General features: G+C 39.1%; 1 protein-coding gene across 3 annotated transcripts in view; it reads right to left on the bottom strand.

The window, feature by feature from the left end:
- The window catches only part of LOC106880149 (epidermal retinol dehydrogenase 2-like), a 172,633-nt gene that overhangs the window by 72,598 nt on the left and 73,563 nt on the right, over positions 1-26,472 (bottom strand). For 2 of the 3 annotated variants that reach the window (XM_089340085.1, XM_089340083.1), the window contains one exon: positions 13,089-13,194. The gene's annotated coding sequence lies outside the window, so the exon portion shown is untranslated. Of the gene's footprint in view, positions 1-13,088; positions 13,195-23,500; positions 23,569-26,472 lie in introns of all 3 variants that reach the window. The other variant, XM_089340084.1, reaches the window with a different exon arrangement.

Raw genomic sequence — 26,472 nt, 5'->3', positions numbered from 1 at the left:
CGCCGGACTTTTAATGGTGGCAGCTGATGAAGGGGATGTTTCTATGTGGCCTGCTTGTTTGTTGCACCTTGTTTACCATTTTGTCCTTGTTCTTTTGCCACGTCATGTACCCAGTTATGTATCTATATGTACATGTAGATGAACGTATATACATACATGTACATATATATGCATATACTCATATACTGTTTATACATATATATATATGTGTGTGTGTGTGTGTGTGTGTGTGTGTGTGTGTGTGTGTGTGTGTGTGTGTGTGTGTGTGAGCAGTCAAGTAACTGACTGAAAGTGCAAGCCTCACTCCCAGCCTTAACTTCTCCTCCCAGGCCAACACACATACACATACACACATGCATACAGACACACATACACACAGAGACACACACTCGTTACAAAATCTGTAACAGAGGACTCAAGGGACACGAAGTTGGAACCTTATACCATTCCAACATTAACTTTCTTTCTCTCTCTCTCTCTCTCTCTCTCTCTCTCTTTCTTTCTTCATCTCTTCTCTCTGTCTCTTTCTCCTTCCTGTCAACTCCACATCTCCAACCGCTCCGACTCCCCACCTTCGCCCCCCCGCACCCCCCCACCACCACCGACCGCCGCCAATCAATCTCCAGAATCGTCTGTAGAGGATAGAAAAAGAATGGAGAAAAAAACTGAGAGATGGGGGGAGGAGGAGGAGGAGGGTTAAAGCAGGTGCAAGGGTGAGGGGGAGAACAGAAACCTCCCTTTTCTTCCCCACCCCTACCGCCTGGTGTCCACCGAATTCGCGCCTCTACCCAACAGCTTCTTCCCTTACCACCACCACCACCATCATCACCATCATCGTCATCATCATCATCACCACCGTCATCATCATCATCATCATCATCATCGTCGTCGTGGCCAGGATTAGGTTCCACGTCCATTTGTTTGATGACAAGAGCCAAACAGTTTAGAAACCAGAAACCCAAATACCACGAATGCTTATTTAGTCACAAAAACATTCGGTTTAGTTTTTCGGCATTTCTTGCATGGTTTAATTGATGGCAATTCGGAATTTTGGAATTCTGGTTGCTATGGAAACGACTTGTGTGTGTGTGTGTGTGTGTGTGTGTGTGTGGTGTTTTCGTTGAGAAAGAAACGGGGCGTAATTTCCTTGGACTCGAAGCTGAGTTTGGGGGCGGGGGTTGGTGGTGGGGGTGCAGGGAAAAGGAAAAGAAAAGTAAAGACTTTCTTGTTTGTGTTAAACTACCATCAACTAAGGAGCCGAGCTGCTTTAATTGACAGAAATAGCAACCAAATCTCTCTCAAATCTCATTCCACCGTTTTAAGCAGTAAAATATTGTAATCCAAAACACCGCTAACATGATGGGATGGTCATGTTTAGAATGTCTATGATCATAGATAGGTCTCTCCTTGCTCATTTAAGCTTAGTCAGACACTTGCTAAACAACAATGGTCTGTATAGTATTTAAATCAGTCATGGGAACACTGCGGCCCTCGGGACTTGCTGAATTTGGATGCCTAACGAAAAATTACCTTCGAATTTCTTTTTTTCCTTTTTTTTTTTAGTTGTGTGGCTCGCCAGATAATGAGCCGTATCAGATGCGGTCCGCTCCTCGAAAAAGGCTGCCTGTGTCTGCTCTAATCTTAAGACACCTTTAACATAATGACAATCCCATTCATAGCATGAGATCAACATGTCTTCAAAGAACCGTGACACCACGAGGATTACTGAATCAATATTTTGCCTTCGTTTCACTTCTTGTTTTGCACAGGCTATTTTGATAACGTTTCGGTAGCCACTCCGTTTACCGTTGATATGGGGAAATATATAAAGTTTGTCCTTGGATATTTTTATATATTATGATTTTTGTAAACATTTGCATTATTTGTGTTTTAACAAGGTTTGTTTTTCTGGGTTAGTAAATGAGGATATGCTCTAAAGAATCTCCGTAATCGTTTTGAGAGTTGGTAAAAAGAAAGGATAAACAGAAAAAAAGTAAGCGAATACATTTGAACAAACAGACGTAGCAAATACTCGACAAGTTGAGGCGAGGGAAAGATATTTCCAATAACGTTGATAGGAATACCAGCAGTTTTGCTAGCGTCGCTAGCCAAAGGAAAGCAATGGATATAGGTCAGCTGTCGGATGGAGAAGAACACGAGAGAAGTGTGTTAGGAAGGATAGTCCAAACACAGAAGAAAATGAAAGACAATTTCACATGTGATCGCTAAAAAGAACATCCATTAAATAAGTAAATTTACGATATTTTAATATATTTCGAGCCGGCGAGCTGGTAGAACCGTTGGTACGCCGAGCAAAATGCTTAGTGGCATTTCGTCCGTCTTTACCCCTCATCCTATTTTGGGGTCAAATAAAATAAGTACCAGTTGAACACTGGGGTCGATGAAATCGATTTATCTCTATCCCCGAAATTGCTGGCCTAGTGCCAAAATTTGAAACTGATATATTTCAAGACAGTCATTTGTAGAGTTGTTACCGCGCCGGACAAAATGCTTGTCAGCATTTCTTCCAACTTTACGTTTTGAGTTCAAATGCCGCCAGGGTCGGGTTTTGTCTTTCACCATTTGGGAGTCGATAAAATAAGTACCAGTTTAAAACTGGGGTCGATGTAATCGACTTACCTCCCCCCTCGAGATTGCTAACTCCTTGCCTAAATTTGAAACCGATATTTTGATATAAAGAAAGGGTATATGTTCTTTTATTCTTTTACTTGTTTCAGTCATTTGACTGCGGTCATGCTGGAGCATCGCCTTTAGTTGAAGAAACCGACCCTAGGACTTATTTTTTGTAAACCTAGTACTTATTCTATCGGTTTCTTTTGCTGAGCCGCTAGGTTTCGGGGACGTAAACAGACCAACATCGGTTGTCAAGCGATGGCTGGGGGGTGGGGACAAACACAGACACGTACACCGTCTACCAAATCCATTCACAAGGCCATTGTTCGGCCCGAAGCTATAGCAGAAGACTTGTCCAATGTGCCACGCAGTGGGACTGAACTCGGAACCATGTGGTTGGGAAGCAAGCTTCTTACCGCACAGTCATGCCTGCGCGCGCGCGCGCGTGCGTGCGTGCGTGCGTGCGTGCGTGCGTGCGTGCGTGCGTGCGTGCGTGCGTGCGTGTGTGTGTGTGTGTGTGTGTGTTCGTGCGTGCGTGCGTGCGTGCGTGCGTGCGTGCGTGCGTGCGTGCGTGCGTGTGTGTGTGGATTTAGTCGATTTGCTCGACTAATCCCTTCAAAGCAGTACCCCAGTAAGACCGAAACAAGTAAACGATAAAATATAAACCGAAACCCTAAGACCTAGGGGCCAATAGTATTTTCATAGATGTTATTTATGCCCTTGTAAAACTGTGCGAAGAGGCCTCCCCACTGGTTTTTGAAGTATTAAAAGTGCTGCAACGTAGGGAGTTAGCACTTTAAAACCCCATTGCTTACCCCCATCTTGGTAATCTAACCGCGTCTTTCGTATTCTTGACGATCTGTGGTTAAGATTAACGGGCTTAAAACGGTAAAAGAAATAACAATGTCCCCTCCCCACCCCCCTCCGCCGTCAACACGTGGTTATGTATGATGATAAGGTAGGGTCCCCTAAGGAAAAGTAATATAGTAATAATGTTGTAAAGGGAGGTGTTTAAACAATAGTAACATGAATGAATCTTAAATCAAGGGAGCGGCGGGGCGGGGTGGGGCGGGGTGGGGCGGGGTAGGTGTAGGGGGCCAGCGCTGCAGGGGAGGTAAGCAAAAGACCTAGAAAAACAAACAAGCAAAAATCAAAAATTTTTTTTCTTTTTCGCTTTTACTGTCCCCTTATTTATTTATTTATTTATTTGAAGACCTGTTGTCATTTGTCATTAGGGGTTTCAGTTTTTCCCATGAATCATCCTGATTTATATACGCATGTATGTTTATATGTACGTATGTATGATTATGCGTATGTATGTACGTACGTACGTACGTATATATATGTATGTATGTATGTGTGACAGCATGCGGGTATGGATGGATGGATGGATGGGTGGATGGGTGGATGTGCGTACGTATGTATATATGTGCGTATGAATATGCAATGTGTGTGATACAAGAGGTTTGCTTCGACACCGCATGTGCCCGGGTTCAGTCCCACTATGAGGCACCTTGAACAAATGACTTCTAGCCCGGCCCGACCGCAGACTTGTGAATGAATTTTGTTGACTATCATCACTACCACCACCATAATAATAATTATCACCATCATCATCGTCATCAACCTTGTCGTCGTCATCATCATCATCATCATCATTACCAACTCCACCACTACCCCCTCTGTCAACGACCTTATCACCAAACCTGTCACCATCACTACCATGAACATCACCAGGAGGTAAGAAGCTTGCCTCCTAACTACATGGTTCCAGGTTCAGTCCCACTGCGTGGCATTTTGGGTGTCTTCTGCTATAGCTTTGGGTTGACCAAAAGCTTTGCGAGTGGATTTGGTAGCCGGAAACTGAAAGAAGCCCGCACAATTCATTTTTGCCAGGTGAGTGGACTGGAGCAACGTGAAATAAAGTTTCTTGTCCAAGGACAATTCACGACCTTACGATTGGAAGCTGAATGCAACGACCTTAGTATTTGAATGGTACTTTATGTTATCGACCCCAAAAAGACAAAAAGCAAAACTAGCCTCGATGGGATTTGAAATCACAACGAAAAGAGCCAGAAGAAATGCCGCGAAGCATTTCGTCCAGCGTGCTAACGATTCTTATTTCTTTATTGCCCACAAGGGGCTAAACATAAAGGGGGCAAACAAGGACAGACAAAGGGATTAAGTCGATTACATCGACCCCAGTGCGTAACTGGTACCGGTTTTATCGACTACGAAAGGATGAAAGGCAAAGTCGACCTCGGCGGAATTTGAACTCAGAACATAGCGGCAGATGAAATACCGCTGAGCATTTTGTCCGACGTGCCATAACGATTCTGCCAGCCTGTTCCTTCTTATAACATTATTTCCATTCTTATTTATCAACTGGAGTTTTCAATAAAGTAAGAAAATGACTGCAACGCCGAGACTTTGAGGAGAAGTCTTAACCCCCGCTTTTATGCGTTCAACAGATGAGGTAACGCTTTCTCTGGGATAGCATGCTAGCCTATGGCAAGTAACATTCTCTGATGATCTGACAACTTTTAGTAGTAATGCTACCATGGGTATAACTACTAGCCCAACTCCACTATATATATATATATATATATATATATATATATATATATATATATGGGAGACTGTACGAAAAAAAAACAACAACAGACGAGGACAGGTGGTGTAAACAACAAAAGGATGTATTAGTTTGACGCTCGGGAATACAGAAAGTCTTTAACGTTTCGAGCTACGCTCTTCAACAGAAAGAATACGGAGAAAACAAGGAGAAAAACACGGAGAAAAAAAAAATTGAATAGTCCTTGGTCAACGATCTATCATAGCTTCTGCGGACAAGAAGTTTAGAAAGTTCACACAGGAGAGCTAACAAAAGGGGGAGATAACAAAAAGGGGGAAGAAAGAACGGTGACCGAAGAACGAGGAGCTGTGTGTGTGTATGTGTGTGTGTGTGTGTGTGTGTGTACCAGCTAGTATGACCTACTTCGGGCTTTTGTAGTCTTCGGAGTAAGGATAACATGAAGGGAGAGGGTCAGGGTTCAATTCTAACTGAAATAACAAGAAAACGAAATATCATGCATCGTATGGGAGGTCGTGTCTAGGGGCCCCCACCCCCTTTTCACGGTAATATAAAATATAAATAAACACTTTCCCGGCTCAGTTAGACCATTTGTAGTCTCACCTAGTTTCGGGACTGAGAATGAGATGTAGAGAGATAAAGGGAACGTAAAGAGAATGCCTGTGAAAAATGGCCTCTCTCTCTCTCTCTAGTATTTCCTGGCTGATGGAACAACCGAAATTAACTGGTGAAAACTGATAACTTTAACATCAACAGACAGAGCAAACTAATTAATATTTCTTGTGACAACATGACAGCTGTAAAAGGCATAATCTATCTAACACTGCTAATAACTGTTTGTCACCAATTACAAATAGTATATGAAGGAAAAAAAACTGGTACAACTTCATTACATGATGTTTACATTGAAAACATCAAACTACTTTGGCAAAACTCACACGGCAGCTTGAAAAATCTTCTAATTGAATGAGAGAAGTAGAGATTAACCGAAAGTCATGTTTACATAGCAGAGGTTGTCTCTTTATTAAATAAAGAGTTTACAAGGATGTGAGAAGTAAACGCAGAGGACAAAATAACACTTCAGTATAACGTCACCTCGTTGAAAATGAGTTTGTTATAAGCCAGGACTAACTTGATTGTAACAGAACTGTTCCGATGGTTTGATAGAGCAGGTCGATCAACGGTTAAACTGATCAAGAGTTAATATTATTAGATTGTTGAAATAGTACTAATTTCTGACCTTCTTGTTTATGTATACCTATGGAATTCTATTAAGGTATGAGACGTTTTGGCGCCGCTGCTTCGGCGTTGACTTCTTTGACACAACACGTTTAAATCTTCCTCACATTTTAATATCTCTGTCGTTCTCTCCTCTTTCCCATTGTCACGTACTTTCTACCCCTCTCTTTCTCTCTCCATACATATATACACACACACACACACACACGCACACACACACACACGCACACACACACACACACATATATATATATATATATATATATATATATATATATATATATATATATATATGCGTGGCTGTGGGGTAAGAAGTTTGAATCCCAACTACACGTGGTACCTTGGCTAAACGTCTTCTACTAGAGCCCAGAATCGACCCTTGAGAGAAGACTAGATGAACGGAAACTGAAAGAATCACGTCGTGTTTGTTTGTTTGTGTTAATCTCTCACCACCGCTTGACAGCCGATGTTGGTTTGTTTGCGTACCGTACCGTTAGCAAGCGGTTCGGCCAAAGAGTGACGGATGGAATAAGTACCAGGTTTTAACAACAAAAAAAAAGAAAGAAACAAGAAACATAAGTACTGGGTTTGATTTGCTTGACTGAAGCCCTTCATGGTGGTGCCCCAGCATGGCCGCGGTGCAACGAGTGAAACGTGTAAAAGATAACAGATATAGAAACACACAAAAATATTCGCTGATAGTTGCTGCATCTAACAAGGCTCTCCCGCTGGCAGGTGAGTTGCTTTTCCGGGTTGTGTCAACATAAGCACATGAAAATGTCAATAAGAACATATAAAACGAGAGAAAGAGAGAGAAGGAGAGAGAGAGAGAGAGAGAGAGAGAGAGAGAGAGAGAGAGAGAGAGAGAGAGAGAGAGATACTGGGTCCAAAATTTCTTGCAGCTGAAATTCCACTCAGTGATCTGCTTCCCTTCTTTGATGTCTGTCTGTTTACGAAACATTCCTCTCTTGAATTACATACACACACTGTTTAAACTTCTAGACTTGTTTATTTTATTCTTATTTCATTAAATTTTTTTTCTCCTCAATGAAATACCTTGAATGGTTATTGTATGTAAAGGAATGGCACTTAGTGCAACTGTTTGCAGCCCACTTAGTGCAGGGGGTTTGTTGACAACGTAATACTATACATGTCAGTCGTTAGCAGCGCTCGTTCTTATCGTATAAGTTGTTATATCATTTATCTGTAACGTCTATAGTGCAGCACATAACCCGCTTTAAAAAAAAAAAATTTTTTTTAATAAAAATGTCGTCTGTTATCAGCCATTTTGGATTTTTTTTAAATGCCATTTGTTTTCCTTTTTTTTTTAATTGTTGGGTGCGTTATGAATAACTTTTATCGACGCAGGCATAAGAAGTTCGACTGAACTATGTAGTTACGGGTACAGTTTCCACCGTGTGGCACGCGTAGTGTCTTTTACTATAAGCCCGGGTAAACGTCTTTTACTATAAGCCCGGGTAAACGTCTTTTACTATAAGCCCGGGTAAACGTCTTTTACTATAAGCCCGGGTAAACGTCTTTTACTATAACTCCGTACCGACCAATGCCTTGTGAATGAACTTGGATGATGGAAACTATTTGGAAGCTCGTTATTGTGTGTGTGTGTGTGTGTGTGTGTGTGTGTGTGTGTGTGTGTGTGTGTGTGTGTGTGTATGTTCTTGTGCTTGTTCCCACCATTACCACTTGACAATCGGTATTGGTTTGTTTACGTCCCTGAAACTTAACGGTTCGGCAAAAGAGGCTGATAGATTAAGAACCAGACTTTATAAATAAGTACTGAGGGGTTATTTGTCCCACTAGATCTTTCAAGGCGGGTACCCCAACATGACCGCAGTCATGTATGTATATATGTATGTGTGTATATATATATATATATATATATATATATATATATATATATATATATATATATAAGGGTGTCTGATTTTACTATTCAAAAAAGCTTTCCAAGAAGAAGCGACCTGAACGAAATCGGCGCAAAATCAATACATTATATTATGATGCGAGTTATAACGATTCCAAGCGTCCAATAACTACCAAAGAATTCCTAAATGTTGCTTGGGAATCTTTCAAACGAGTTCCCTATCATCCAGGTCATTACACAACTGGTGGGTCTTTAATGTTAATGCCTGTTACTAAGGCTGCTGCGAAGCTGGAGGAGGATTTGTGAGCGGAGAAAATCGTGGCTTTTGACAGTATGAGAACTGGAAATCAACATTAGTTATCGAATCAGTTACCACTGCATAAAAAGCTCTCTGTTTGTATCAATGTTCCCAAGAGCAACGTGCTGAAAACAGAACAGCGTCACGTCACATTAAAATTGGCGTAGAACATTTTGTAGGCTTTCGTTGACCATCAGATGTGACCGTTATGGACAATGGCTCCACAAAGGGTTAACATAGAGGAGACAAACAAGGACAGACGAAGGGATTAAGTCGATTACATCGATCTCAGTGCGTAACTGGTACTTATTTAATCGACTCCGAAAGGATGAAAGGCAAAGTCGACCTCGGCGGAATTCGAACTCAGAACGTAACGACAGACGAAATACCGCTAAGCATTTCGCCCGGCGCGCAAACGTTTCTGCCAGCTCGCCGTCGTATGTATGCATGTGTGTGTATGTGTGCTTGTGTGTGTATGTGTGTATGCGTTTGTGTGTGTGTGTGTGTGTGTGTGTGTGTGTGTGTGTGTGTGTGTAGCACACATTCCTTGACAGCTTTCCAACACCTTGCACTAAGAGGCCAACCCAAAACACCAGAACACAGCTCTCTTCTGTCTTCGCTAATTTATCATATTTTACAAATTTTGTCACATACTGAGTCAACGCTGAGAGCCTTCAGTAACCGCGATACTTATCGCTGTGACAGTAATAGGCGCCGGAGGTAAATACGACGCATTGTTGTAACAGTAACACAATATAATTAAAGAGGCGTTCGTGCTGATGTTGCGCTTTGGTCAACCCGGGAGCTATATTAAAAGACATTTGCCCAAGGTGCCACGCAAGAGGACTGAACCCAGAACCATGTGGTTGGGAACCAATCTTCTTATCCCCTACACACACGTCCTAAGTACATGTTAATTAGGGGATACATTAAACGTATGCGAAGACAAGCTGTTGAAAGCTCTGATGTTTCCTTAAAAATCTGAGCCTGAAAATCTTTATCCTAAAGTATTAAATTAAAGCTCTTTTACAAGTGTTTTTTTTAAACATTTTCTTCCACCTTTTTACTCTTCTTTTCCTTCTTTTTTTTTTATTCTTTATCGCGGTAAGAAGGTTGAGATGTAGGTGACGAAGAATCAACACCACCACAACAACAACAACCGCTTCCATCGCCGCCAACGCCAACAGTGCCGTCGTCGACGCCGGCGCCGCCACTGCCAACACCACAGCCTTTATCACCACACATTTCTTCTTCTTCCTCCTCCTCTTCTTCTTCTTCGTCTTCTTCTTTCTTCCATTTCCTATATGCCTCGCGTCTGCTTCCTTATTTTGCAGAGATTTGCCCCCAAAAAACTGCTAGCGAGGTGGAAAAAAAAAAAGTCAATGTTGAAGAGGTCATTCTAGACTTTACTTGACGGATGATGGAACGGCGACGGTGGAGCTGACGTTGTCAGCGGTGCGTGTGTTTGCGTGCGTGTGTGTGTGTATGCTTGTGTGTGTGTGTGTGTGTGTGTGTGTGTGTGTGTGTGTGTGTGTGTGTGTGTGTGCTTGTGTATGTGTGTGTGTGTGTGTGTGTGTAGATGACAAATATATCTCCAAAAAAAGCCTTCAACTTCAGAAGTCAGTGAGTGGCTGATTTCTTCAACAAGATACAGCTATTTGTTGTGTCAACACTTGGCACTAATATGTCACCAACTGTTGATAAAGAGAACCCGCTTCAGTTCATTACCATTTCTCTCTCCCTCTCTCTTTCCTCTCTCTCTCTCTCTCCCTCTCTCTCCCTCTCTCTTTCCTCTCTCTCTCTTTCTCTCTCTGGCCTTTTCAATAAAATAAAATATACTAAAATCAAAAAGAAAGCCAGTTCAGATGGATGGAGATGGGGGTAGATATCACACAGAGAAAAGGGCGCACAGTAGCACAAGCGACGAGGTAGTAGTAAGAGTAGGAGGTGGATGAGTAAGGCGTAGTGGTGGTGGTGGTGGTGGGGTGGTGGATATGGTGGAGGTGGTGCTTGCGTTCGTTGTCGCTCTTGTAGTCGGTTTCTCGATTTTCCTCCTGAGTTGAGTTCAAAGTGAAAAACTATACTGTTGCTGAACTGCAATTTCGGCTTTAATAATATGTATGCCAGTACGAAGATGGCAAACTGGCAGAAACGTTAGCACGCCGGGCGAAATGCTTAGCAGTATTTTGTCGGCCGTTACGTTCTGAGTTCAAATTCCGCCGAGGTCGACTTTGCCTTTCATCCTTTCGGTGCCAATAAATTAAGTACCAGTGAAACACTAGGGGTCGATGTATTAGGCTGGCCTCCTACCCCAAAATTTCGGGCCTTGTGCCTGGAGTAGTAAAGATTATATATGCCTGTATGTAGACATATACCTGCGCATACACATGTTCAAAATATATTATACATACATATATATATATATATATACAGGCGTATGTATATATGTATGTATATATATATATATATATATATATATATATATATGAGCACAAGGGTGTACGTACGCCGCTAAATGTACATATAAATCTTTTTAAATGGAACAAAAATGCAATAGAGGACAATAAAACATTCGGACAGATGGACGATACAAAGGCGGGCAGGGAAATCAACAATTCAAGGGACAGGGGAAAAAAAGATGGGTCATTCGTGGGCTTCTTTCTTCAGTCAAGTTACCAGATGTCCTTACCGTTTCGGACAGTTACACTTGAGACTGTTCGGTCTGGTTTCCCCCACCCCAAAAAATGTCTAAGCTAAGAGCATTATATTTTTTGTAAGAAAGATAGCGAATGTGTAAAGCAACAAAGACAAAAAAACGGAGAACATGGTACACAATTACAAATACAACAAGAATATAACAACAGGTTTCTTTCGACTGAGAACGAATCAAATTGAGCTGGCGGGTATGAAGTGAAAGCCTAAAGGCAGGAACATAAGAGATGGACATAAGAGGCAGCCAGACGAATGTACGTATGTATGTGTATATATATATATATATATATGTGTGTGTGTGTGTGTGTGTGTGTGTGTGTGTGTGTGTGTGTGTGTGTATATATACGCGTGTATGTGCATTTATGTATGTGTGTGTGTGTGCGCATGTGCATCTTATTGCTATACTGACCCTCTTGAGATACGAAATGTTTCAGCTCTTGAGTTCACATCAAGAATCTTGAAAACCAAATAGAAAAACGTAATATATATATGTGTATGCGTTTACATAAGATAAGCTTGAAGAGCAAATCTCAGTCAGCTAGTTATCTGTAAATACATCCTCATTATGTATTATGCAATGCAGAGGAGAGCTCCTTATCCATGAAACTTAAGTAACATCTTGAGTATTGCATAAAGAATTTCTTTTCTGTTTTTGTATATAAGCACATATGCTTTGTATACATACATACATACATTCACACATACATACATATATACATGCATGCATACAGTGGCTGTAAAAAGTTATCAATTGAATAACCTCCAATCTGACTTCCTGCCTGTAATTTAATGAGCGGCAGAAACACAATACAACGGCTAAATGACGACAACTTTAAGCTCATACACTTGAGAACAAGAAGTACATAAACACTTATGTTCTCTTCTTTCGTTCGACCCTCGCATTGTGTTAGACAATGTCAGAGACATGGGAGTAATCTCGTCTACGACAGAGGCGCAAGCTTGGCTGTCAGGAACGAAGCTTGCTTCCCACTCACTCCGTTGCAATTTGGGCAAGTGTCTTCCACTCTGGCTGCAGACCGACCAAATTATCGTGAGTGGATTTGGTAGACGTAAACTGAGAGGAGCCGTGTGTGTGTGTGTGTGTGTGTGTGTGTGTGTGTGTGTGACACAGGTTTCTTTCGGTTTCCGTCCACCAAATCCACTCGCAAAGCTTTGGTCGGCCCGGGAGCTATAGTAGGGCACTTACCCAGTTCACTCAGCTGTAGTAATGAGTTGCGGTGTCACTGGTGCCAAGATGTATCAGCCCCTTTACCTTTCCCCTTGGATAACATCGGTGGCATGGAGAGGGGAGGTTGGTATGCATGGGTGACTGCTGGTCTTCCATAAACAACTTTGCCCAGACTTGTGCCTCAGAAGGAAACTTTTTAGGTGCAATCCCATGGTCATTCATGGCCGATAGGGTCTTTACTATAGGATGTGACTGAGATAATTGTTAATCGCTTGTAGGGACACCATATTTCGTTATGCAACCATAATATTCTACCAAGCATATTAAAGACTAATAAGTCAATAGAGTCCTACCTGCGTTAGCAGTACTATTCAAACACTTTTTGTTTGTAGAGATAACTTTTAAAAGCGAGATAATTGTATTACGAAGAGGAATGTAGCGTATAATTTGCGTGTTAGTAAGAGTCCGGTACACAACTATAAGAGAAATGAATAGGATATATTTTTTCAGTGAGTTTAGACAAAAACATGCCTGTACTTACCTTGAGATAGTGACTGTCCAATAAATATAAAATTTCAGAGCTGAAATCCCAGATTAGAAACGATTTCAGATCCTTCTCCCATAAAAGAAGTACCGAATACGGAAATCTGCAAAAAAAAAAAAAAAAAAAAAAAAAAAAAAAAAAAAAAAACAATCAGTTATGGGTATGGGAATAAAGTAACAGTCAAAAACCAAAGAACAATACATACATAAACACAAAGGGCCGGATTAAAACACATAGAGGTCCTAAACACCCAAAAGATATTGGTGCCCCTATTTATAATTTAAAATATAAACAATAACAAACCATAAAATAGATTGTTATTTTTCAAAATCAAACAAAACCAACAGCAAGATGGAAAATAAAGTTTATTTTTGTATACTTCCACTTTATAATTGAAAAGTTTTCACCCACTTGTTTAATCGCAAAGTCTTTGATGAGATCCTCAAAATTAATCTTATGTAATAAATCTGCTTTTTTTACTTAGTAGAGATAAGGAATCCTACCTGCCTCGTTGCGTAGTTGTTCTGATGGGGATTTTTAATATACTTCGACTGAGAAAACGAACGCTCAGCTGAGCAATTTGCGATCATTAATGTTAAAGATATACGAAAGACAATGTCCACATTTGGAAATGGACATTAAGTAATGTTTAGTTTAAAGTGATTTCTTTTGTGCCATAAACCATTTACCATTTCTGTGGTGTTCTCTCCTTCCCTTGATGCCCTGAGCACTTGATTATTTTCATTAATGGTTAATCCAACACTGTTCATACAACGCAACAAATACACCAGAAACGTAACCATTCAACGCACGCAAAACACACATCGCCGTCGTCGGCTGTCCTTCGTATGTCGACATTGACAGTTCTGTTCAGAAATCAAATACGGTAAGGCCCCATGAGGACTGCAATACTTGCCCTTGATCTGCAGCAGCGATGGCATCTGGGGCGAAGCTACTTGGTGCAACATTGAAGTGACACCTCTCATGTGCTCTTTCGAATTCTCTCTGTTATTTCTCCTCAATAGCTGGAATTACAAGCTCCATCGATCGGTGCCATTTATCGTGCCACAGGGCGACCTCATCCTCCAGGTTGTCTGGGGGAGACGCCAGAGTTCTTCATATGCTTCTTTAGAACATCCCTATATTGCAACCTCTGATCACAACGGCTCCTCCTGCCCTGATGCAGTTCAGCGTAAAAAAAAACTGCCTTTCGGAGCCTTCCGCCCCCAAACTTGTAAACAAACATGTCTCACCAAGCGTAGCTACGATGACGTAATGAAGGTGTTTCCACGCACTGTGCCAGCGCGGCGCAGGACCTCTACACCGGGAGCGCGATCTCGCCATCTGATGGAGCGCAGATCATGAAATTGGACTCATAAAGTATATTACATGAAACAAATACATTCTAATTACAGAACAGTCATCTGTGTATCATAACTAAAGTATGTACGCCATTGATAGATATGATGTTGTAGTTTCAGTTTAAGGGACATACATAATTAGCATTCTGTCGGTTACGACGACGAGGGTTCCAGTTGATCCGATCGACGGAACAGCCTACTCGTGAAATTGACGTGCAAGTGGCTGAGTACTCCACAGACACGCATACCATTAACGTAGCTCTCAGGGAGATTCAGCGTGACGCAGAGAAATGAATAGGATAAGACTGACTCCTTTGAATTACAGGTACAACTCATTTTCCTTAGCTGAGTTGACTGGAGCAACGTGTAATAAAGGGCACAACGCGCTGCCGGGAATCGAACTCACGATCTTACGATTGTGAGCTGAATACCCTAACCACTAAGCCACGCACCTTCACATACATACATACTTACATACATGATGGCTTCAACTCGATTTCCAGCAATGTCATCGTTCGATTTTTCTCTGAAACAGCAGCAGCACAGATGCGGTTTTTCAGTCTTCCTAGGAACCTACACTCTTTTGCACAGATGTAACAACGATGAGTTCCTCTTGCAACTTATGTTCAAAGATCTTATCATCCTCACTAAGACATACTTTCAGTGCATCATGGAATTTTAATTGAGTGTTAAGCATCTCTCCACTACGCCCAGCCATTGCATACAACACAGTTAAAAATCTAGCAATGCCTCTGCCTGACGGTTTTCAAAGATAAGAAAGGCCTTGCACTGAGTCAACTCCACATTGTAAACAACGTGTGTATTTGCTCCAGCTATTCAACATTAAAACCCTCCATTTTGGATCTTTCAGTCATTCAAATTGGCATGAGTATTCTAATAAATGGCCACAGACTTGCTTTCTAAATTGCCGGGTTTATTGAGTGACTTAGAAAGCTTATCGTATGATTTGGTGTCCTAGCTTCCTGTGACGCTATTTCCCCGTATTCTTCATGCAACTGTAGCTAATTTTTAAGTTTTGCCGACTAAATAGTCTGGAATATGAGAATACCGTAAGCAAATATTTTCAGCTTAGATTGAGTGAATTCTTGCCAATATGCATATATATATATATATATATATATATATATATATATATATATATATATATGCGCGCATGTGTGTGTACAATCACATATATACAAACATTTGTAAGTACATGATATATATATTATATGTGTGTATATGTATATATGTGTGTGAGTGTGTGTGTGTGTATTTGTATGTATGTATATAGATATGTGTGTGTGTGTGTGTGTGTGTGTGTGTGTGTGTGTTATATGTATATATATGTATGTATGTAAATATATATATATATATAAATAATAAATGAGTATATGCATATATATATATATATATATATATATATATATATATATATATAAATAATAAATGAGTATATGCATATATATATATATATATATATATATATCAGCGACCCGGGGAGCCTGCGAAGGCCATATGTACATCCCCTTTCACCAGACCAAACCGATGGAAGGAACGTAGACATGTGAACCAATATATAAGGATGCGCGCGTGTAAGTGAATGTATACGTGTGTGTATGTGTGTTTTGCGCATGTGCCTACATGTCTGGTTAATGACATCACTGTGAAAGGCATTAACCAATATTTGCGCAAGGTCAAGACCTTCATTAAGACCCAACTAGTTAAAAATAAAACTAATAAAAGGTTTTAATTGATTTTGCACACATGTAATTAACCAGACCTGGTTTTAAACAAAATCCCATACAGTGTTTTGTGTGTGCGTGTGTGTGTGTGGCTGGAGTGTGCGCTTATATCTACACACACATGCGCACATTATATATATATATATATATATATATATATATATATATATATACATACATATTCTTTTATCCTTTTACGTGTTCCAGTCATTTGACTGCGGTCATGCTGGAGCACCGCCTCATATCTCTCTCTCTCTCTCTCTCTCTCTCTCTCTCTCATATATATATATATATATATATATACGTTTATATACATACATATATACACACATAAATATGTATATATACGTATATATATATATATATATACACACATAAATGTGTATGTCTAAATGTGTGTGTGTGTGTGTGTGTGTATGTATATATATATATAGATATATATATTATGCACTATATGCATATGTATATTATATTATAAACATACACATACACACACACACACACACATATATATATATATATATATATATATATATATATATATATATATATATATATATATATATATATATATATATATATATATGAATTTATACGTGTGTATATGTCTGTATGTAACTTTGCCTACTTCTGCTTACTGACCAAGGTTCCAAGTTTACATTGGTACAAGACACGAGAGGAGGTAAAATGGCGGACTGAGGGTGAATCGACTTTGCCAGCACCCTCTCCTCTTTCCCCGTTCCCCCTACTTTTTCCCCTCGCTCCTTTCTCCTGCATCTTGTTAATATGTCTGGCACCACAAGGATGGCTGGCAGGAAAGTTGAGACTCTAATGCTAATCTCCAAACCACCATTAACTCATACCACAGCATTAACTCATACCACACACTCGTCACTCACCACCTCCATTCCCGCCGTTCTACTCTACCCGCCACCAGCCACTACACTCCCTCCCCCAACCAACCAGACACCCGCCTGCCCACCGCCCGCTGCCCGCTCTCTCCCTCCTTCTCTGGCGCACACCATACTTGTTCTTCTGGATGAATGACGAAAATCAGATTTGATTAGTCTCGGCAGGATTTGAAACATGAACTGTCTGACTGAAATGTTAAAAAAGCAGTGTAAGGATATTCACAGAACTCACGTGAAAAGCCGTTAGGTTGTTGCTCGAAATAGATGCTAAATCTCCCTCAAATTACACCCCACTGTCGTAAACAAAAAATAAATGGAAGAAATGTTTGGATCGGTCCTGTCATGGCTGTGTGGTTTAAGGAGCTCGCTTTGCAAACACACGGTTTCCGGTTCAGTCTCATTGCGCGGCATCTTGAAGAAAGGAACTCTACTAAGGTCCCGGGTCGACCAATGACTCGCGAGTGAATCTGGTAGACGGAAATTGTACGGAAGCCTATCGTATATATGTATGTATATGTGGGTTTGCCTGCATGTGTGTGTGTGTGTGTGTGCGCGCGCGTGTGTATGTGCGTGTGTGTATGAGTGTCCCATCACTACCACTATCACCACCACCACTTGACGACCGGCGTTGGTTTGTTTGTTTCGATCGTAACTTAGCGCTCACACACACAAACACACACACACACACACACATATTTATATATAGGGCGGGTTTTCACACAGCTTCCGTTTCTGTTTACCAAATCGACTCACATGTCATTGATCGGTCGGGAACTACAGTATAAGACACTTGCCCAAGATGCTGCACAGTGGGATCGAATCCGAAACCACGCGGACTCGGGGATTCAAAGCGAAGTTTCTTAACCACACAGCCATGCCCGATCCAAAGCTACTTGTCTTTCGAACAACATTTTCCGAAAATTTTTCAAGATTCAACGCTGATTAATCAACGCCAAGCAACGATGCTCAGCCAGACACCAGTATTAGCGACACCCTAACAGCGATTCCGAATACCTTACCTGGTGCTGTTACTGTAAACACAGCAAATAACACCCAGCTTTCTTGATGGAATCAAGACACTTGTTGCAACATGTCAACTTATTAGAAGATAAATAGAAATTAAAATCTATTTGCGTTTCTCCAAGTATCTTGTTTCACCGTTGGTTAATTTGTCCTGTATGTGTGTTCAACACAGCGGCGCCAATGTTTTTGCTACATGTAGCGTCCAACAAATGAGGTAACTAAGATGTCGCGTTCGCATTCTGTTTCACCAACGACTATAGGACCAATGTAACACACACACACACATGTATGTATGTGTGTATATATATTATGTATTCTTTTATTTGTTTCGGTCATTTGACTGCAGCCATGCTGGAGCACCGCTTTGAAGGGTTTTAGTCGAAGAAATCGACCCAGGACTTGTTCTTTGTAAGCCTAGTACTTATTCTAACGGTCTATTTTGCCGAACTACTAAGTTACGGGGACATAAACACACCAACATCGGTTGTCAAGAATAATCCACTGGTTTAATACGCGAAGGTTCGTGCGTTAGTGATTGGTGGTTAGGGGTGTTGGATTCACGATTAAAATGTCGCAGTTTCGGTTCCCAGATTGGGCGGCGAGCTGGTAGAATCGTTAGCACACTGGTAAAATGCTTAGCATCATTTCGTCCATCTTTACGTTCTGAGTTCAAATTCCGCCGAAGTCGATTTTAGCTTTCATCCTTTCGGGGGTCGATTTAATCGACTTACCCGCCAACCACCGAAATTGCTGACCTTGTGCAAAATGTTTTAGATATTATCTCCTCATCCACTCAGGCGTCGAGCTGACAGAGTTCTTAGCACGTCTTTACGTCCTGAGTTCAAATTGTGGTTCAAAGGTCGTTTTTGCCTTTTAACCCCTCGGGGGCGGTAAAATAAGTACCAGTTGAATTATCGAATTATCCACACCCCATCCCTAGTATTGCTGGCCTTGTGCCAAAACTTGAAATTGCCTTTACGTTCTGATTTCGAATCCCGCCGAGGTCGACTTAGTCTTTTATTTACTATTTCAAGAATGGAACCAACAGAGAAGAGCATAGCAAAGGTTTTCAATGTTTTATTTATTTATTTATTATTATTATTATTATTATTTTATTTTTAGATTTCATGTTGCAGTGGGGGTGAGGTGGGGGCCGGGGGTCATTTTAAGAAACTACTTGGACAGGTTGGAAAGGAAGTGTTTTAAAATTAAAACAGCTGTTTTACATTTTTTAAACATTTAGGAAAATATGCAAAAAAAAAAAACAACCTAATATTTATCTTGCTTTTTTAATCTTACATGTGTAACATAAAATTAGTGGATTAACATATTTTCTTAATAAGCATTAATATGGATTATCAAAAGCTTCAAGTGAACATATATACATATAGTTGGAATTTACAAGAATAAGACAAAACAGAAGATGAAGACGGGTGTGTAAACAACAAACAGATGTATTAGTTTTAACGCTCGGGAAGTGAGAAAGTCTTTTACGTTTCGAGCCTACGCTCATCAACAGAAAGAAACAGAAATAAACACAGAGAGAATATATATATATATATATATATATAGTGTGTGTGTGTGTGTGTAATCGATTAGTCCCCTCCCCCAAATTTCAGGTCTTGAGCCTTGTAGAAATTATTATTATTATTATTATTATTATTATTCTTTTAATTGTTTCAGTCATTTGACTGTGGCCATGCTGGAGCACCGCCTTTAGTCGAGCAAATCGACCCCAGGACTTATTCTTTGGAAGCCTAGTACTTACTCTAACGGTCTCTTTTGCCGAACCGCTAAGTTACGGAGACGTAAACACACCAGCATCGGTTGTCAAGCGATGTTGGGGAGGGGCAAATACAGACACACAAACATACACACACACACACATATATATATATATATATATATATATATACGACGGGCTTCTTTCAGTTTCCGTCTACCAAATCCACTCACAAGTAGAAGACAGTTGCCCAAGGTGCCATGCAGTGGGACTGAACCCGGAACCATGTGGTTGGTAAGCAAGCTACTTACCACACAGTCACTCCTATCATTATTTATTTATTTATTTATTTATTTTGTTTTGATTCGGTCTGGAGCCAGTACTCTTTCATACCGCTGTTCGGCGTGTTTATTAAATCTGAACTCCAAGAGCTCCAGAGAATCAACGCTTACTAAGCACCGTTTCCGCAGCATGGAGTAAATAAGATGCTAGCGATTGAAGGGTATGGTTTGCTGTGTTTTATTATGGACCTCCTAATATAATTATTTTTAAAACTATTTTACAATATTTTGTTTTATTTTTTCGTGTTAACAAAGATAAAAAGCTTTCGCAAATGCCATTTGCATACATGGTGGAGGAATAGTTTTGACATGTGGATATCATTCTGAAAAATCTCATCCACTCAGCTGTGAATCAGCGTGGAATCGCCTTTATCAGACTGAGACAGGCAGGGTTGATAAGCCTTGACGAGAAGCCCGACTATTGCTGCACAAGGCACTATGAAGAGACTGTAGGTGGTCGGTTTGATAGGCTAAAAATAGAAGCCAAATCTTCCCCCGTTCACTCCTACATCGTCTTAGAAAAGGAAAGGATATACATTATATGATGTACTTCTAGGTACACTAGTTCAAAGAAAACATGTTTGAATATGAAAATATAGGCGCAGGAGTGGATGCGTGGTAAGAAGCTTGCTTCCCAACCACGTGGTTCCAAGTTCAGTCCCACTGCATGGCACCTTGGGCAAGTGTTTTCAACTATAGCCTCGGGCCGACTAAAACCTTGTGAGTGGATTTGGTAGACGGAAACTGAAAGAAGCCCGTCGTATATATACATGTATGTACGTGTGGGGGGGGGGGGGTGTTTATGTCTGTGTTTGTCCCCCACCACCGCTTGACAACCGGTGTTGGTGTGTTTACGTCCCTGTGACTTAGCGGTTCGGTAAGAGAGACCGATAGAATAAGTACTAGGCTTACAAAGAACAAGTCCTGGGTTTGATTACTTCGACTAAAAGGAGATGTTCTAGCATGGGCGCAGTCAAACGAATGAAACAAGTAAAATAATAAAAGATATATATATATATATACACATATATATTTACGAGCGTTTTATGTATGTGTGTATATGTATACTCAAGCATGTATGTATACATATATTTGTGTGCGCGTATACGCTCTCATGCGTTTATATACATCCAACGGATTGCTTAGAATACAAATAGTTTCTCACACTTTGTATATAATAAAACTGGCGATGCCAAAACAAAACAAAAGAACAAAAGAAACAAAAAAAAACATTTAATGGAGATGATTTATAAGTAGGTACTGTAGAGACATGAAAATATGAAACCGTAACAGTGTTTCCTCTTTCAATGATACTGTCTCTGTCGAAAGAGAGATGCTCTAATGACACCCAACTCTCTCTCTCTCTCTCTCTCTCTCTCTCTCTCTCTCTCTCTCTGATGATGATGATGGTTATTGAGAGGATGATGGTGCTAACGGACGAGGTTTGAGGAGGCAAACAGAGGCACTTGTGATATTTGGTAAACTGATGATATCATATATCAGTGCCATTTAGATAAATAGGAAACGGGATTGGGTAGGCATATTGAAATAAGCGTATAATACATACTCTATAAATCATACGTGTGTGTGTGTGTGTGTATAAAATATTATATTATATATTTATGTACACGCGTACACACACACATATATATATGGGGTGGGGGCTGTACTATACAGACATAATTACACAAAGTATGTAGTCTTTATATACACAAACACATATACACACACACATGGCAACACAATTATTTATATACAAACAAATATAAATATGTATATATGCATAAAAAATACACATTAAACAGAGTTCCATATTTCAAATGAATGCACTCACACACACACACAAACACAAATATATATGGGTTTATATATATATATATATATATATATATATATATATATATATATATATATATATGCATGCACAGGTATATATGTATGCATGTATGTATGCCTAAATATCTGTGCACACCTGTCAGTGCCGTGTATGCCATAAGGTCTGCAAATCTAACGGAGGCCTCAAAAGATATTTTAAGACCCACAAAGATCAGAATTCCACTGCAGCTCTTGGTGGTCCAAATCAGATACGCAGATCTATGTGGGTGGCTTTTCAATACATTGTCTGGTTTAAAAAGCCACACTAGACGCCGTGATAGATCTGAGATGTAGGTACAAGAAGTGATCAAACTCTGCATAAGGTGTAGACAACCACTATGTGTATATATATATATATATAGTGAGTTCAAAAAAGAAAAACGACAAAAAAAAAAAAACAACTACGCAAGGACGTGATACAAATATTGTGTTAGTGGACGCTCAGGAAATATATATATATATATATATATATATATATATCTTCTTCTATACATATTGTATAGCTGAGTTTGTGAGTGTGTGTGTGTGTGTGTGTGTGTGTTGATGAGCGTAGGCTCGAAACGTAAAAGACTTTCTCACTTCCCGAGCGTTAAACTAATACACCTGCTTGTTGTTCCTACACCTGTCTTCGTCTTTTGTTTTCTATAAATTTGAACTATATATATATATATATACATATATAAATGTATGTATGCGAAGTGGGACATCGGCATGCATGCGTATATGCTAGTCTCTTCAAAGAAACAGAGCGAAGAAGAAATAAATCTCAAATATTAGATTTTATATGGTGTTATGTTTCCAATGAGAACGTGACATATTCATATGCCAAACAACACACAAACACACACAAACACACACACACTCTATCTCTCTCTCTCTCTCTCTCTCACACACACACACACACACACACATGCAGAGATAGGATTCTTTTACTTTTAATCGGCAGGATGTTCCCAAGAAGCCTCATGGGCTGAGAGATTCGTGCGTGGTTCTCATCAAAGTGATAATTGCCATTCTCAAAACTCGGTACTTGATTCACTTTTGTAACATTTTGGCCATTAAAAACAATTAAAAAGTAGCATACACACACACACACACACACACACATACACACACACACACATATATATATATATATACACATACATAAGCGCATGACTGGCTGAGTGGTAAGTAGCATGCTGACCAACCACATGGCTCCGGGTTCAGTCCCACTGCGTGGCAACTTGGGCAAGTGTTTTCTACTATAGATTCGGGCCGACCAAAGTCTTGTGAGTGGATTTGATAGATGGAAACTGAAAGAAGCCCGTTGTATATAAATCTGTTTGTCCCCCCTCCACCATCGCTTGACAACCGATGTTGGCGTGTTTACGTCTCCGTAACTTAGCGGTTCGGCGAAAGAGAATATATAGAATAAGTACTATGCTTACAAAAAATAAGTCCTTAGGTCGATTTATTCGATTAAAGGTGGTGCTCCAGCATGACCGCGGTTATATAACTGAAACAAGTAAAATAGAACAATACATATATGTATGTATATATACATACATATATATATACATATGCGTATATATATATATATATACGTATAGAAAAAATATATATATATATATATATATATACGTATATATATATATATATATATATATATATATATATATATATATATATATATATATATATATATATATATATATGCGTATATATATATATATATATATATATATATATATATGCGTATATATATATATATATATATATATATATATATATATATATATGCGTATATATATATATATATATATATATATATATATATATATGTATGCATGTATATATATATATATACACTCATGTATTGCGTTGTGTTTCCTGTTTGCCCACCCAGGCCCGAAGATAGATAGATAGATGGTTAGACAGACATCAATATATGCATGGATATATAGTCATATATATGTGTGTGCCTGTGTGTGTATACATGTGTGTGTGTGTGTGTATATATATATATATATATATATATATATACGTCTATGTGTGTGTGTGTGTTTATGTATGTATATGTGGATATATGTGCATGAATGTATGCATAGGTATGTTTATGTATGTGTATTATGTATATGTATATGTACATGTGTATATATGCGCTTATGTTTGTTTGTATGTATGTATGTATGTATGTATGCATGCACGCATGAATGTATCACAGCTGGATTTTCTTCCATCCATGAAGTCAAGATCTAACCGTAGCAAACCAGATCATGTTTTTACAATAAAATTTTGTTTCTATGTTTTATTGTTGCTTGACGAGGGTAGCACGGAGGGTCACTACGTAGTAGGATCTTTCGGATGTAATACACATTAGAAATGACAAAACAAAGAAACGCTAGAGTGTTAGGTTGGTCCGGGCACAGAAAACATCTAAGTTTGCTTGTCCAAACTAGGAAAATCCAATATAGTAAGTAACGAAAGAAGACATAGAAACAGGGAACAGAATAAACAACACTAGTTCTGTGGATTTGGCAGTATTTTTCGTGCTGAAGAGGGGATCTGTGTCAATTGAAAAAGGGGCGAGCAAATTCCCATATTTAGTAGGATTAAGATGATAGTTTTTAATCCTTGATAAGTGTACAGATTGTCTTTTAATGCGATTTAGACCAGCACCATAGTTAATAGCCTGAAGAGCCCCACTTAGCAAACTCGAAGACATCAACAGTTCCTGATGAACCAATAATTTTCGTGTCATTTTCATTGCATCACAATACAAAGACAAAGAAACTGTAGAACCTGTTGTCGTGCTCGTGCCCTTCCCTTTTCTTATAATCTTGTTATATTATTTTCCAATTGCTTTTCTTTTACTTTTCATATACTCACTATTTCTCCATCTCTCACAATGCTTCCATTTTTCTTCAGTTTTCTGTAGAAGGACTAATATCCGAAACACTGAGACGCGATTATTTCTGCTTCTCAAATGTTAAGCTAAACTTATATTTGTTAAATCGTTAAATCTTGTTCATTCTGTGTCGTTATTTTTAATGCTTATTGCTTATTTCTTCAGTATGTGCACCGGATCGGTAACTTGTGTGAGCATCGTATCTTGTGGATGAGCGTGTGTGCAGAACAACGCTTTCAAAGTACAACAATATCTCTTTCAACTCACTTTTACACATCAAGAATCTTGCGAAAACAAATCCGAAAACTATATATATATATATATATATATATATTATCAATATATACTTATAAATAAACGAATACACATGTGCCTATATATAAATATAACTACATATGTGTAACATTATCAACATTTTCTAAAGGAAATGATTAATGATGTTTAAAAATATAAGTGATACACATTATACATACACAAACACACAAGCAAGCACACAAACAAACGAACATGCACATACACGATATGCGCTCGTCTGTTTGTCTCTGCGTGTATCAAAATACATCATCAGATCATAAGACATTTACTAAATAGCTCCAAGCTATAATTTCACTTAAATATCTGAAAAGATTGTAAGCTATGCCCCAGGTGTTTCGTAAATGGATGGCGGCGGGGGGGGGGGGGGGCGAGTGGTAGCGTTATATTCTTCCAGTAGTAGTAGTAGAAGTAGTAGTAGTAGTTGTTGATTTTAATATACTTTTACTGATTAACCAGAGGTATCTATCAGGACATGGCGTCTGTGTTTGATTTATTGATTTTTACTCAATATCATAATTGATTCAAACGACTGATGTCTTGTTTGTTTCTTAGTTTGTTAGTTTGTTTGCTTGGTTCTTTTTGTGTTTTTTTAGTTGATCTCTCACTTTAAATGTCTAATACTTTTAACACTATTTCCTACTTGTACAAGTATATTTGTGTGTGTATAAGAGAAAGAGAGAGAGGGGGGGAAGGAGCGAGAGGGTGTGTGCGTGCGTATACATGTGTATGAGTGTGTCTGAAGATGTGCACATATGAGAGAGTATGCGTACATATATAATATGTATGAATACGCACACATGTACATTTACATATACAAATGTGTATATATGTGTGTGTGTGTGTGTATGCGTGTGAGTATGTGTGTGTGTATGTACATATATATATATATATATATATATATATATATATATATATTATATATATAATAATAAAAATAGTAGGGATAAAAATCCAAATTTACAGGTAAAAACTCAATTAAATTCAATTTATCAAAAATTAAAATTAAATATATATATATACATATATATACATGCATACATACATATATTTATATACGTCTGTGTGCCTGTGTACACACACACACGCATATATAAGTATGTATGAATACGTACGTGCGTATATATGTATGCATGTACATATATATATGCATATATATATACATGTATATATATGCATGTAGAATTTATATATATACTT

This window comes from Octopus bimaculoides, chromosome 23 (genome assembly GCF_046866305.1).
Source record: "Octopus bimaculoides isolate indiv1 chromosome 23, ASM4686630v1, whole genome shotgun sequence".
Classification (NCBI taxonomy): domain Eukaryota; kingdom Metazoa; phylum Mollusca; class Cephalopoda; order Octopoda; family Octopodidae; genus Octopus; species Octopus bimaculoides.
This window is presented reverse-complemented; position numbering and strand designations above follow the sequence as displayed.